The 14,694-nt window shown below is 38.6% G+C and overlaps 1 long non-coding RNA gene across 1 annotated transcript in view; it reads left to right on the top strand.

The window, feature by feature from the left end:
• The window catches only part of LOC141424133 (uncharacterized), a 124,533-nt gene that overhangs the window by 5,392 nt on the left and 104,447 nt on the right, over nt 1-14,694 (top strand). Inside the window, exons 2-3 of the long non-coding RNA XR_012449018.1 lie at nt 2,063-2,289; nt 4,282-4,407. This is a non-coding gene — a long non-coding RNA (uncharacterized lncRNA). The remainder of the gene's footprint in view (nt 1-2,062; nt 2,290-4,281; nt 4,408-14,694) is intronic.

The raw sequence follows: 14,694 nt of genomic DNA, 5'->3' as shown, positions 1-14,694 counted from the left end.
CTCTAGCCTTGTCACTGGGCAGGCAGGAAGCCAGAACCAGTAATAGAAGCGGGAGGCAGTCTATGAATACTTGGTGATTAATTTTAGCTCCATGGGCCTGATGGGTTTTCCATCCCTATAATTACCATCAGCAAATAGTTATTGAATGATGTCCAGCATATTTTTTTCTTCTTCTTTGGTCCTGATTTTTATTTTCTATTTTACCTCTCTGAGTTCATCACATGTATTTCTGTTCATCAGATCAGCAGAGCCTCCTCTAATCAGTGTCTTGAGTGCTCAATTTTATTCCTTCTCTGAGATTACCTACCTATTATCTTCTGTCTGTCTATCTATCTGAATTATATTTGTTATGAGCCAGTTTGAGTTATATCTGTAATTAGTGAGGGAATAAATTGTGGAGAAAAAAGAAATAAAATAAGTTTTTCTGTGCTTGATGCTGTTAGTACATTCCACATTTGCTTTATAAGTTAGTCTTTTTATTGGACATAATGCTTAACAAAGCTGTAAGTCCTTACTGGGCTCAATCTATAGAGAAAATGAAAAACAGTGAGGAGCAAGGGTATGAGTTATGGATGTAACAACCACGGAAATATTTTATAGAAGGGGATTGGAGGCATCTAAGAAAAATTATTGTGCTTGTGTGTATGGCATTATAAGGATTCAATATAACTTTAGATATCACTTTTGTCTTTAAAAAACCTTAAAAATAATAGATGCAAGAAAACAATACATACTTGCTATAAATACCCAAACATATAAAAGGTAGAGCTGCATAAAGTAAAAATCTCCCTTATATGATCCCATTTGCAGATATAATGATATTTTGAGAGTTATTATATATACTTCCATAAATCTTTTGTGTACACATGGACTCATGCATGCATATTTATACACATACAGTTTGTTTATAAAGCAAAATGACATTTCACTACATGTATTTTCCAACTTCATGAAGTTTTTTTAGACTTTTCATATCAATATTTTCAGGTAATAATGGCATAGTATAATTTAACATTTTTGTTATGAATATTTATGTTGTCTCCAATTTTTCACCATTGCAAGCTATGCTACAGTGAATACACTTGAATCTATATCTTCATACCATTGTGCAAGTATTTTTGTAGTATCTACTTGGAATTTCTCAAGCTAATGTGATGCATAGCAATCATTAAATTAATGATGCATCACATTAATGGCCCTATTTTAAAAATGTTCATCCAGTACCAGCTCATTTTCTACTTTCATCTTTCTCTAGGCATTCTAGAAAAATTCAGGTAAGGCAGGAGTCAGGAATGGCTGCGCAGAACAGGCTACTACCTGAAGATCCCTTGTGTCTTGCTTATTGACACAGTTTTGCTGAATCCATCCTTATGTTAAATGTATTATAAATTCAAGAGGACTGATTTACTTATGAGCTGGAAAAGTCACCCACAAGGGATTATTTAGAGATATCATAATGCTTCTGTTGATTAACCATCATCCTATCAGGGTGCAATGGCCACATGGTGGGTAGGTATTGTTTTGCCTGCTGAGAGACCAACCTCCACAAATGGCACAAAACCTAAAGTTTCCTTTGGAAAAGTTTCCCTTTCCTAACTTCAGTCCATGTGTTTGTGGTGCTATTTATATAATACCTCACTCTGTGGATGGGCCAGGCTTGGCCTGTCAGAGCATTTCTTTAGAGATGGGCACATGGCAGGTACAAATGAAGCTTAGTTCTAGATCATCTGGGGTTATTTAAGAACTTTCCCTTTTTAACAAAAAATAAGATGCAAGCTTAAAGCATCTGGAGTTTACCACTGGAATGAAGTTGACAAAACTGATATGTATATATACAGATTATCTATCTATCTATCTATCTATCTATCTATCTATCTATCTATCTAAGAGAGAGCTGGAGTTAGATGAAATCTCAACTGAATATCTTGATCCTAAGGCTAGACTATCCTTTGACTGTTATTATACACTCCAATAAAAAACAATAATTATTCTCCTTCCTCTTCTTTTTTCCCCCTCCCCTTTCTCTTTTTCCTCTTCCTCTTTTTTACTCCATCTATTGTAGTTAGCTCCCTAAATTTAGCCTCTGGAAGTACCCTGATACCAGAAGTAAAGGTCTAAGACACAAGGTGCTGCTAATATTTCAGGAGAGAGGTGGGCTAAAGTCATTGGGCATCTAAGATGACCTAAACAGAAAAGGGGAAGCTGGAAAGAGAAGCCAGCTGAATGCCTAAAAATAAACTTTACCTGCTTCACCAGTTGAGCTACAGTTTCATCTAAACGATTAATTAGGTGAGTTGGTCAAACTCCTTCTTTATTTAAAATGCATGGGCATAATGAGAATATCAACCTCTAGTTAATTCACTGATTCTGGTTACATCCACCTCAGATTTCCATTTTTTATTCATATAGAAATTGCTTATTATTTTGGGGTACATTTTAAAAGAAAAAAAAAAGCCCTGGTAATCCTCTGAGAGAAATGTCATTAGTTCCTTCTTAGGACAGCTTAAATTATTACTCTGCTTTCCATAGAAATGTCATTAGTTCCTTCTTAGGGCAGCTTAAATTATTACTCTGCTTTCCATATTGGTCCAGCCTTATATTTTATTGCTTTCTTGATAGTAAGTCTGATGATATATTAACTTAAATACAATATCTGTGTATTTGACCTAGTGGAATTACGCATTGAATTTTTAAAGTATCTTGTTATCATTTGTTTTCTGAAACCAAAGCCTGATAGTTGAAGAGCAAGCCCCACTAATATGAAAAATCAATACCTTAGTTGAGTTAAAGTCACAATTCTTATAGAAATATTGTTCCTGTTTTGTTTACATAAACTTTATACTTGTTATATATAGCAGGAGACTAAAATGTAGTTTTTGGTAGGAATGTCATTAATTGGATTCAATAATCATTTATTTATCAATAGCTCTAGTTCAGTATGACATAGACTTGAGACTCTACCTCTTAGTAGATATGTGTCTATTAAGTTGGCAAGTTACTTAACTTCTTTGAGTCTTTATTTCCTTATCTGAAAAATAAATGTAATGATAGTATTTACCTCATAAGGTTCTTATACAGAGTAAATAAGATATTCTTTAAAACATTTAGCACAGCCACTGACATTTAATAAGTGCATGATAAAAAGCAATGTCCCTGCAGAAATCATGAGACTACCTAGGCATGTCCCAAACAAAGGACAGATAGACAGAAACACACACACACACACACACACACACACACACACACACACACACACACAGTCAGCTTTCTTTTATTTAGCCCCCATCTCATGTGTATGAAGTGAGGACCAGTGCTGCTGCTGGAGATTCTGTAAAAGAAATCCGAGCACTAGCTGAGAATTTTAATCTTCACTGTATGATTTGCCACAGCTTTGGGGTCCTATAATTCTACAAACTCACAAGTTACATATCTCTGTGGGTGTTGACCCTTATGAAACCTAAGAGAACTAGAAATTTTATCATACAGCTGAGTATGCTGAAATACATACAGATATTTAAAAACATAGAATTTAATCACATGCTTTTTAACCAGCAAAATGCTAATGACAAAAGAAATAAAAGCAGAGAGAAATGGAATGATTTGTCTGGAGCCTCCCTGACTTGCCAAGGGACCAAAATGTACATGTTAGCTTTTTTAAATTGCAGGTCAATTTCTCTACCAGTGACACGTAATGATAGATAATCTTCAGACATCAATATTTATGTTTTATGAATTTACTGCTGGTCATGTGTCAGTCCACAAGTTCATTTGTTTACTTGTATCAATGCCATCAAAAACCCTTTAACTACATCATCAAACTGTGTGTAATGTAATTTCAAAGTGCTGAACTAGAGGATAGGGTTTTTGTGCCCTTTCCTGAACCTCCCCTGAATTGTATGATCTTGAACAAGTTGTTTTTCCTCTTTTTTAAACATTTGCCTTTCTCTGCTTGGGTCTGGACTTCCCCACTCTATCTCTTTCATCCACACAAAGATATAGTTGTCTCTCAGTATCCACAGGGGATAGTTTCCAGGATTTTCATGATGCCAAAGTCTACAGATGATCAAGTCCCTTATGTAAGATGGTATAGTATTGCATATAACCTACATACCTCCTATATCCTAAATCATGTCTAGATTGTTTATAAAACCAAGTTCAATGAAAATAGCCTGTAAATAGTTGTTGAACTGTGTTGTTTAGAGAATAATGACAAGAAAAAGAATCTGTACATGTTCAATTCAGATGCAATTTTTGCCCTGAATATTTTTTATCCCCAATTAGTTGAATCCACAGACAGAATCAATGGATGTGGAGGGCTGACTACAGTTGTGTTACCTTCATTACCTCATTACCAGCAGCCCATATTTAATGGGTTCCTGCTGTCCGACTGTATGCAAGGCACTGCAGGTAAGTAAGATGGCTCCTGCTCTCATGGTGCTCCTAGGTCAGATAATGTGATAAGTAAACAGTAATAACGATGTGCTCAGGGTGTGCCTGGAGCACAGGAGGACGGAGGGGGAAGGCAGGAATGGGGAAGACGTCTGGCAGAGGCAGAATTAGACTTACAGGATGAACAGTCTCTAGTGTTGGGTGAGGACAGTTAGATACGGTCTGAGACTGACAGATGACAAAGATCATGCTAAGACAGAGAGTAGTATTAACAGAACTGGCTTGGATGGAGAAAGAATTCAGGCTCCCATGGTCTGCATTGTGTGACATTCACCTAGGTACCTCAGTTTCCTCTTAAGGCTGCTGTGAATATTCAGTGAGAGCATGTATGCTAATTTTAGTACAACACTTGACACTAACTTGTAATAGTAGTATTATTACCTGTTTACTTTCATCAACATGTTGTGATACCTGTTGTCCTTTGCCCTCTTCCTTAGACACAGGTAAATTCATATCCTGCCATCAAATATATTTTGTTTGTAAACATTTTAAGTAACACCTAAGTGTTTGAAGCATGATGATTTGAAAAAGTGGCATTCTGTACAATACCTTGAGGAAATCATACAGGTTCAATAATTGAAATGGTTTTTCCTAGACGGGGAGTTCTCAACTAGGGGTGATTTTTACTCCAGAGGGTATTTGTCAATACCTAGAGTCATTTTTGGTTGTCCCAGATAGAAGGTGGGGAATCTCATTGGCCTCCAGTGGGTGGAGGCCAGAGATGCCTCTAAATGTCCCACAGTGCATGGAACAGCCCAACACAGCAAAAATTACCTAGTCCAAATGTCAGTAGAGCTGAGGAGGAGCAATTTCTGCCCTAGATGCAACCCACTCACAGCTTCATGGCTTGCTTTCTCTTTTTTCTCATTTCTTTTTTTGTTCTTCGCTTCTCTACTTCTCTGCTCTCCTCCCTTCTCCTCTCCTCTCCTCTGTATGTATATTTGTGTGTATATACATCTCTATATATGTATACATATTATATATAATAGTATATATATATAACAGATAAATATAAATGTTAGCTCTCTCTCTCTCTCCCTCAATAGGTTGTACTGTGCTTTGAACTCAGGGCTTCACACGTGTGAGGCAGGTGCTCCATTGCTTAAGCCACGCCTCCAGTCCTACTTTGCTCTGGTTGTTCTGGAGATAGGGTCCTGCTTTTTGCTCAGGTGAGCCTGGACCACTATTCTCCTACTTTAAGCTGGGATAACAGGCACATACCATGCTCAGATGTTGGTTGAGATTGGGTCTTACAAACTCTTTGCCCTGGCTTGCCTCAAATTGTGATCCTTCCAATTGCACTCTCACACATATGTAGGATTACCAGCAGGAGCCACCAGTGCCTGGCTTAAGTTTCTCGTTTATTATTCTTTTTTGCTTTTATGGTTCACTCACTTGCCCCTGTGGCACTGATACGGATTTTAGATATTATATGGACTTGGAGGAAGTACATGTCATTACAGGGTATGCAAAATGGTTAGAGCCCAATGGGCCAGGGCCAAGGTGGGGTAGCTGAAGTGATGTTCACTGCTTGTTCAGTCCTACCTCTTTGTTAGCTTATCAATATCTTGTGTCCACCCTCCTCCCCTGCCCAAATCTTTACTAGTGCCCAGTTTTCTCTTACTCTCCTTAGCTTTTCCTCCCAAGCATGGCATCTCCCCAAGGTCTTCCCTGCTTTGACAGTGCTGTAACAGAAGACCTAGTAGAACACTATGGCCTTCCACAGCCTTCCATGGTGTTTACTTGGCCATCTGTTATAGTACTGATTTCCATCTGAGCTGCCTATAAAATCATCTGGGAATTTGTTTAAAGTACAGATATCTGAGATTCACCTGAAAACTCTTGAACCAGTCTCTAAGGGCAGAGTTCAAGGATCTTTGAAAGGCAGCATGGCATAATGTCTAAGAATATTTTCAAGGAGCCAGGCTGCCTAGGCTACCTGCTATTTGTGTGACCAAGTAATTTAACTTTGTCACATTGTTCTACTCTCACTTGTAAAATCCTTCTGAAGTGACTTTGACATTCAGAGTTAAAACAGAGATGAAATCAATCCATTCCATGTTGTTTTTTCTACAACAACTACTTCATAAAAAGCACAGATCACAGTGCCTCATTCTCCTCCCCGCCCCCATCCCTCTCCCCTTCTTCTTCTTCCTTCCTTCCTTCCTTCTTCCTTCTTCCTTCTTCCTTCTTCCTCTTCCTCTTCCTCCTTCTTCTTCTCCTCACTGTTCAACCCACTTCAGTGCCAGCCAACACTCAGAGCCACAGTTTGCTCTAACATGAGGGGACAAAATCACAGAACCTTCTTGACATTGTCTTCCTTTATAGAGTTACAGCTTCATTTTTCCTGGATGTTTTAGAAAGTTGCTAAGGTTTAGATATGAATTGTCTTCCCAGAAGACTCAGGTATTTAAAGTTTGGTCCCCAGTTGGTGGTGCTATTTTTGGAGGTGCTGGAAACTTTAGGAAGTAGGGCCTAGGTGGAAGAGTTAGGCCCCTGGGGATGGGTCCTTGAAGATATCTTGTCTCTGGCCCCTCCCTCTCTCTCTCTCTCTGCTTCCTGTCTGCCACAATGTGCTCTGCTCTGCCATGTCCTCTCTACCATGACAGACTAAAACCTGTGAAACTGTGAGCCAAAATAAATCTCCCCCGCCCAGTTATTTTACTCATGTATTTGTCACAGTGATGGAAAGGCTGACTAACACAAAAGTTACTAACTCAAAATAGCAAAACAATTTTTAAAAAAAGCAAAGTTGGAGGACTTATATTTCTCAACTTTAAAACTTACTACAAAGCTATAGTAATCAGGACAGTGTGGTACTAGCATAAGGACAGGGGCTAAGATAATGAAACAGCATTGAGAGTCCAGAAAGCTATGTCATGTCTCAACTGTTTTTTGATAAGAATGCCAAGACTGTTCAGTAACATCCAACATTTTCAACAAATGTGGTTAGGAAAATTGAATAGCCCCATGCAAAAGAACATTAAAATAATTAACTCATAATGATTAAAGACTCAAGTGTAAGAACTGAAAGTATAAAATTCTTAGAAGAAGATCTATAAATCTCCATGTATTTGGGAGTGCTTATTGCTGCATGCTGTGAAATGGATAAGCCTTTAATATTTATCATAAATGAAAGAATCAAGATAAACAGGCCACGTAAATCCATACAGACAGAAAGTTGATTAGTGGTTGCCGGGGGGTTAAGGGAGAAGGGAATTGGAGTGACTAATAGGCACATGGCTCATTATGGGAGATGATGGATATGCTCTGGAATTAGATAGTGGGGAACAATTGTACAAAATTAAGAGTTCACTGCAGTCCACTGGACTTTACTTCTTAAAATTGCAAGGTTTATTGTATGGCATATGAACTCAATAAAAAAAAACAAAAACTATTGAAAACTAACATCTTTCTATTTTCTCTGGAACACTGATACAAATCAGCAAAGGTAAAAATGCAGAAGAGTTATGCCATTAATATTTGTTTTATAAAAACACACATGTAGAAGTTAGAATTTATATAAATTATGATCAAGAGTAAGCAAAGGCCAACCAAGGGCCAACTTTAAAGGTCTTGATTGTCAAGTCTCCTTTGATTAATTTTTAAATCTGCACATAATAATTCATCTACTCTTCATAGCACTGCTTTGAGAAAACAGTTTTTATCAAAACTTTATGGTACAATAATTGGTGGATCATCTCCTGTCTCGCAGGTACAAATTAGTCATTCTTAGACACCCAGTTCTTGTGGTACACTGAGTAGCTGGTTACCTGGTGCTGATCTTAAGGCTCTGGTGTGCTATTGCCACTTCTCAGTGTGTCTTCTGGTGAACAGTGCATCAATACTACTGCCTGCTCGCTTGTCCTTAGATGTGTATTATTTAGCTTATCCCTTGTGAAGGGTCATCCATGTGAGAGGATGTGGGCTTTGTTCATTTCAAAATAATCCACACACAGTATGACTTAGTCTTGCTCATGAAAGCAGATCTTTGTCTTCAATTCTGCTCCCTCCAAAGGAGTTCAAAGGCTAGGACCCTAGCCTCAATGAACTCTCTCCCACATTTTAACAAGTTCAATATTTCCAATCCTTACAGAAAAGCTGCTGTCTGCTCTGTAAGTAAGAAGTTATATTTTCATTTTTTGTGTGACAAACTATGTTCTTTCTGATCATTTCACTCCAGATATGGCTTACTATTATATGGTAAAGATACAAATGTTCAGAAGGACTCTGAAGTCTTAGTATGTGGGAATGATTGTCATATTGGCCTGACAGTGGACTTACCCTCAGAGTTTAATTACAAAATTCACATGAAATGGATGGAAAGTAATTTTAATGGGCATGATGGCAAATAAAGCAAGAAGCAGAGGAAAAAGAGAGTTGACAAAAACAAACATGGGCAGTATGTCTTTCAGCACCAGCCAGGAAGTTACAGGATTTGAGAATTACTCTCCTAGTGGGAAGGTCATGACCAGTGTGGAGGTGGGTAGTATTTATAACCAAAGGATTTTATGAGCTGATGAGTTGATGACAATACCATTCTTACGAGAGGTGAATGCCTTAGACTGTGTACTGGTGACATCAGAAATGGATTCAACTGATTTCTTCTTCCCTCCCCCATTCAGTGTTCACTAGCACCTGTCTGAACATTTTTTCCTCTTATGAGATACATGCTGTCGTGGTTAAGTGCCAGATTCTAGCTCACACCTTGTAGGTTCATCTCTCATCTCCACCACTTACTAGCTTTGTGATCTGACAGGTTATATAACCTCTGGTTTTATCTGTGAAAGGGACTGAGCCACAGTTCTTACTCAATAGACTTATTGTGAGGATTAAATGAGGTAATCGTATAAAATGCTTTACACGGTGCTTGGTACAATGTTATTGTTAACAAATGTCAACCAACATGATAGTTGTTATTGTTGTTCCTCTGAAGGTGTGTCGATGAGGAGAGAGTGGATGGCTCACATGGGCAATTATGTTTTTCACTGAAAGTTATTAAATTGGGCTTTTGATTACGTGAACTCAATAAGTCGGTGTGAATCAAGGGATGGTGGGATGACAAGTTGGGGTTTCTGATCCTGCCAAGCTATGGACTAGAGCCACAACCATGGCAAATTTACCAAAGTTACAAATGCCACCTTGTGAAGTCCCTTGGGATCCACATTCTGATCCTTTCCTGAAGATGTCATTGCAGTCAGGAGCTTGCTTCAAATTTCCTTAGGGGGGAGACTTCATAGAGGAGAAAATAAATGGGATCTATGGTTCACACAGTGAGTGAAAGCTGTGAGGCCTCTGAGGCTTGAGAGTGTGTGTCTTTAAAGTGCTTCCAAGGCTTCCTTCTGCTCTTTGGGTACAATTCAAACTTTGTGCCAGACTCCCCAATGTGCCTCTTGTCTGGCTCCTTTCTGTCTTTCCAGCCACATTGCACACTCTCCCTTGGCTTACTGTGCTCTTGTACAGGGGTTGGCAAGCTACAGCCAAAATTTGTGAAGTTTTGTTGGAATACAGCATACCCATTTGTTTATGTATTGCCCATGGCTACTTTTACATTGCAGTGGCAAAATTGGGTCAAGACAGACACCATATGGTGCACAATATAGGCACATGGTAATACTTATCTTCATGGGACCTAGGAAATGAGATCTGGCTGTGGGTCCAAGAAGAAGGAATGGATTTGTTCACTAGCTAAAAATATTTGCTATGAAAGTTAAGTTATATGTATGTGGGCTCTGAAATCCCTAATGCCCTCACAATTCTGACTTCCACCCTTGTGGCTACCAAAAGTCTCTGGAGTACACACCTGCAGGACTTAGGACTTTGAGGGACATATTTTGCAAAACACTAACTCTACTTTGATTAAACTTACTTTGGTTTCTTGAGGTTTTTGGTTTGTTTGTTTTGAAACAGAGTCACACTGTGGACCATACTGGATCCAAACACGCATGCGCACACACACACACACACACACACACACACACACACACCCCCTTGGGAAAGATAATCAACTTCTAAGAATGTGTCCTGAGGAAATGAGAAGAAGTGTAGTAACAATAAAAACTGTAGAATACCTTACTATCAATGAAAAGGACAGTTAAATTTATTATATTGTACCCATAAGATGGAATACTGATATAAAAATCATGATTTTCTAATGGTCTGGGAAAATGTTCACAATAAAATAAAAAGAATATGTGTGTGTATATGTGTAAATATACTAACTTTGTTTTCAGTATGCCGTTATGAGTTTCTAACTTTTATATTAGATTATGTTTTCTCTACTATGGTAAGTTATATTAAATAACTTTACAGGAAATACATTAAAATTTTAACCATGGTTCTCTGGAAAGTAAGATGATGGTGGATTACTATTTTCCCCTACATACTTTTTCTGTACTTTTCTACTTTCTCCATTGAAGATATATTACTTTTTTTTTTTAAGGGAGAGGGTCTTGCTTTGTTGCCTGGGCCAGTCTCAAACTTGTAAACTTAAGCAGTCCTTCCTGCTTAAGTTTTTTTGAGGACAAAATTTTTCACAGTACATATTGTTACAGATTGAATGTTCATGTCTCCCCCAAAATTTGTACACTGCAATCCTAACTTCCCTGAGATGGTATTAAGAAGGGTCTTTGGATGTGATTGGGGATAAAGGTGTAGTCCAGCTGAATGGGATTCATGCCCTTATGGAAGAGACTCCAGAGCATTCCCTTACCCCATCTGTCACATATATGCACAGTTAGAGGACAGCTGGCTATGACCCAGGAAGCTGGCTCTCACAAGACATAGAATTTGCTAGTTCTTTGATCTTGGACTCCCCAGTCTCCAGAACTGTGAGCAATAAATATGTGTTATATAAGCTCCCAGTCTATGGTATTTTGTTATAGCAGCCTACACAGACTGAGACTCATATTATTTTAAGGAAACAGGTTGATACACCAAACTTCACAGCCTGTGCCCTCAGCATGGGCCCATCCTGCTTGGAACTGTTGAGCCTTCACATACAACCACCAACAAGACCTCTCCACTTTGAAAGTCATTTTGAATCCCAATAATAACTCCCAGTTAGTTGTCAGCACTAGCTAAATGTGTCGTTTTTTTTTAAGTTTCATTTATTTTATTTTGCAAATATTTTTCTGTTTTATTCAGGTAGAATTGATTGGCATGAAAAAACACAAACATTTTTAGTAATTTGTAATGATTATAAAAATAAGAAAATGAAAACACACAGTTTGTAAAAAGAAAAAGAAAAATGTGTTTTGCCACCAGTAGAAGATAATCACTGCTAACAATTTTGGTTTATTTTATTCTGATCATATACCTTCCATTAAACACACTCAATTTCCTTCCCTTCCCTTGAGACACCCCACCATACTTGAGGATGTACTATTTGTTAAGATTGTTTCCAGCTTTTTAACATTAACCTTATATCATCACACTTCCTCAATTCACTTAATCTCTCTAGAAAACACAATTTTTAATATCTATGTAGTTTTACCACACAAAGCAGCATAACTTTTAACCAGTCCCCTATTTTGGTCACTTAGGTTATTTCATCTTTAATTGTATTAAACAATGGTGCATTTTCTTATACAGAAACTTCATTCTCTTTGCTTACTAGTTCTTAATAGAGTCCTGGAAGTAAACATTCTTAGGTTAAGGCATAAACATATTTTCATATGTTTTCAAATTGTTCTCCAGAAATACCTGTTCTCCCAAGTGTTTAATCTTTAATACAAATTTGTCATAATCATAATCTCTTGCTAATTTATTACAGGAACACTTACCATTAATGTTTTCATCTGATGGTATAAGATCGAGTTTTTAAAAATTTGCTATTGCAGTTTATTCACATTATTTTTCTAGCCTTGTTGTGCTTAGACAATCTTTAAAAATCTACATGTATACTATCACTTTATTTATGGTTTTAGTGATTGTTAACAAAGTCTTGTCTTGCACAAGAGAGAACTGATAGTCACCTAGTGACATTAAGCTGTGAAACCTTCATAGTTAAAACTCTCCCCAATGAATTCCATTAGAAGTTTTTTTAATTAAAAGACATATATTTTAAGAAATTAGATAATTGCAAATGATTTGAATAATTTGCTTTTAGAGTCTTTTTTTTTAATTTTTAAAAAAAATTTAATTTTAAATTAAATTTTAAATTTTAATTTTTTTTCCTTTTTCTTTTATTATTCATATGTGCATACAAGGCTTGGTTCATTTCTCCCCCCTGCCCCCACCCCCTCCCTTACCACCCACTCCGCCCCCTCCCTCTGTCTTGAATTGAATCATCTATCAGTGTTGCTTATCTAGAGGTGTGGAGGAAGAGAAAGGAGAACACTTTGATTCCTTTGTAGTTTCACAAGATGCTTTGTTTGGTCCCCTGCAGTGAAGAAGGAAAAAGGTTCACACAGGGTTTAGGACAACAGATGCCAGGACTGGGCAGGAACTGTGGCTCAGGAACTTTGGGAGAGCAGGAGTGGGATTGGGGAGTGCAGGGGATACCTTCCCCCAATGCCTTCATTTGTATCTAACTGATTTCCAACAGGGCATAGGAGCCTCCGCATCACAAACCTTTGATAAATGGGTGCTTGTGATTGTAGGACTGATTATGAGAGGAACAGGTGCCTCAGGGAAGAAGTAAACTGGCATTGCAATTCCAGTAAGGAAGGCTGATGTCAGCAGAGAGCTGGGGGGTTGAGGGGCGGGGATGGATAATGTCTTAGCTGATACCAGAACTGGACCCAGTCATCCTGAGTCATTTTGTAGTTTTGAAAAAAGTAGTATGTATGATTTGGAAGAATGAGAACCTTTAGAGTTAGTAACACTTTGGGGCTCACACAGCTTTGCAGCAGGGCTGTCAACTGAGTAGTCTACAACAATTGCATCCTTGGTCTATGAATCATGGTTTGATTTACTTGGACACGGGTGACATTCTTGAAGGTGGTGAGGGTAGCATCAAAGTAAGAGGAGCAGAGTTGAAACCTTGGTGGGGGAGGAGGGTGCATGGTCTGCATGTAGAAATGGCAGAATCAGGATGCACACTTTCTTACTTGGCTCACCACCCCACCAGTGAGGAAGAAGGGCTGAGACTGAGCACACTTGCTGTGGGATGCCACCTGAGTATAACGCCATGCGTTCTCATCTTACTCTGCTGAGTGGGGAGGTGATGATAGTTTCTAGCTCGGGTATTGGCAGGTGTTCCAGCCTGGGTCCTTCAGGACTTCCTGGTGACAGTGGCTGTGGGGGAATAGGAATGGGCAGATATCTAGTCCTGAGGGGTATCTTTGTGGACACATTAAAACCTCAATCCATGCCATGGTGAGGATACTTAGCACAGCTATTTCCAGTACCCCTAGGCGTTTCCAGAAATACTTCAGGGAAAAGGACTCTTTACAAGCTGAGGTGAAGGAGGGACACTCACAATTGGTGATGTATGAGATGTTTAGCAAGCATTTGTTTAAACAAAGCAAACCAACGGGACATAAAAGCTTAGGGTTCTCCATGAATTCAGTGTTTTTCTTCTAACAATTTGACTTGTGTGGCTGCTACTATAGCAATTTCAAGGAGCTGCACTTTGAGGGCTTCATTTTTATTTGAATAGAGCAATACCATGACCAGAGGCCACTGGGGACAAATTTTACCACAGGCAGTTTGTCATTGGAAGGTCCTTGCCTGGGGATCCTGTCCATCTGTCCACAGCATCCTGAGCTACTCCTGACTGTTATGCTGTCTGTGTACATTCTTTCCTTTCTCCTATTCAAACTCAAGGTGACTATAATTTCAGAAGAGCAGGCTGATATATAAATTCACCTAAAATGACAAATGACCAACAATAGCTGGATTTCGTTTCTGCTTCAAAGGAGGGTGACTGGGGTCCACAATGCTTTCTCAGAAAGGGATTGGGCTAATTGTGAAATTCTTTCCCCATGACAGGCATTGGTGGGAGACTTTGGGCAGAGGAACTTCCTGGAATCTATTAATGAACTACCCCAAAGGCAGCACAAATGACTCATCTCCCTAACTCGGGTGGTACTGATGATGTTACCAGCAAGCCCCAAGCCTGTGTGCCTTAAGCTCACAGGGTTGTATTCAGTATATCCTTTGAAGAAGGCACAGCAGAAATGGTCATCCCTAAGTCACAGCACAGACACTGAAGATTAAAGACCCTCATTCACCCCAGTCTCTCAGCTAGGAACTGTATGAATTAGTTAGAAGCAGCATGAAATACGAAGTCGTCTTGTG

The sequence above is a fragment of the Castor canadensis genome, chromosome 6, assembly GCF_047511655.1.
Source record: "Castor canadensis chromosome 6, mCasCan1.hap1v2, whole genome shotgun sequence".
Lineage (NCBI taxonomy): Eukaryota > Metazoa > Chordata > Mammalia > Rodentia > Castoridae > Castor > Castor canadensis.
The sequence above is the reverse complement of the archived record's forward strand: the minus strand, read 5'-3'. Positions and strand labels throughout refer to the sequence as shown.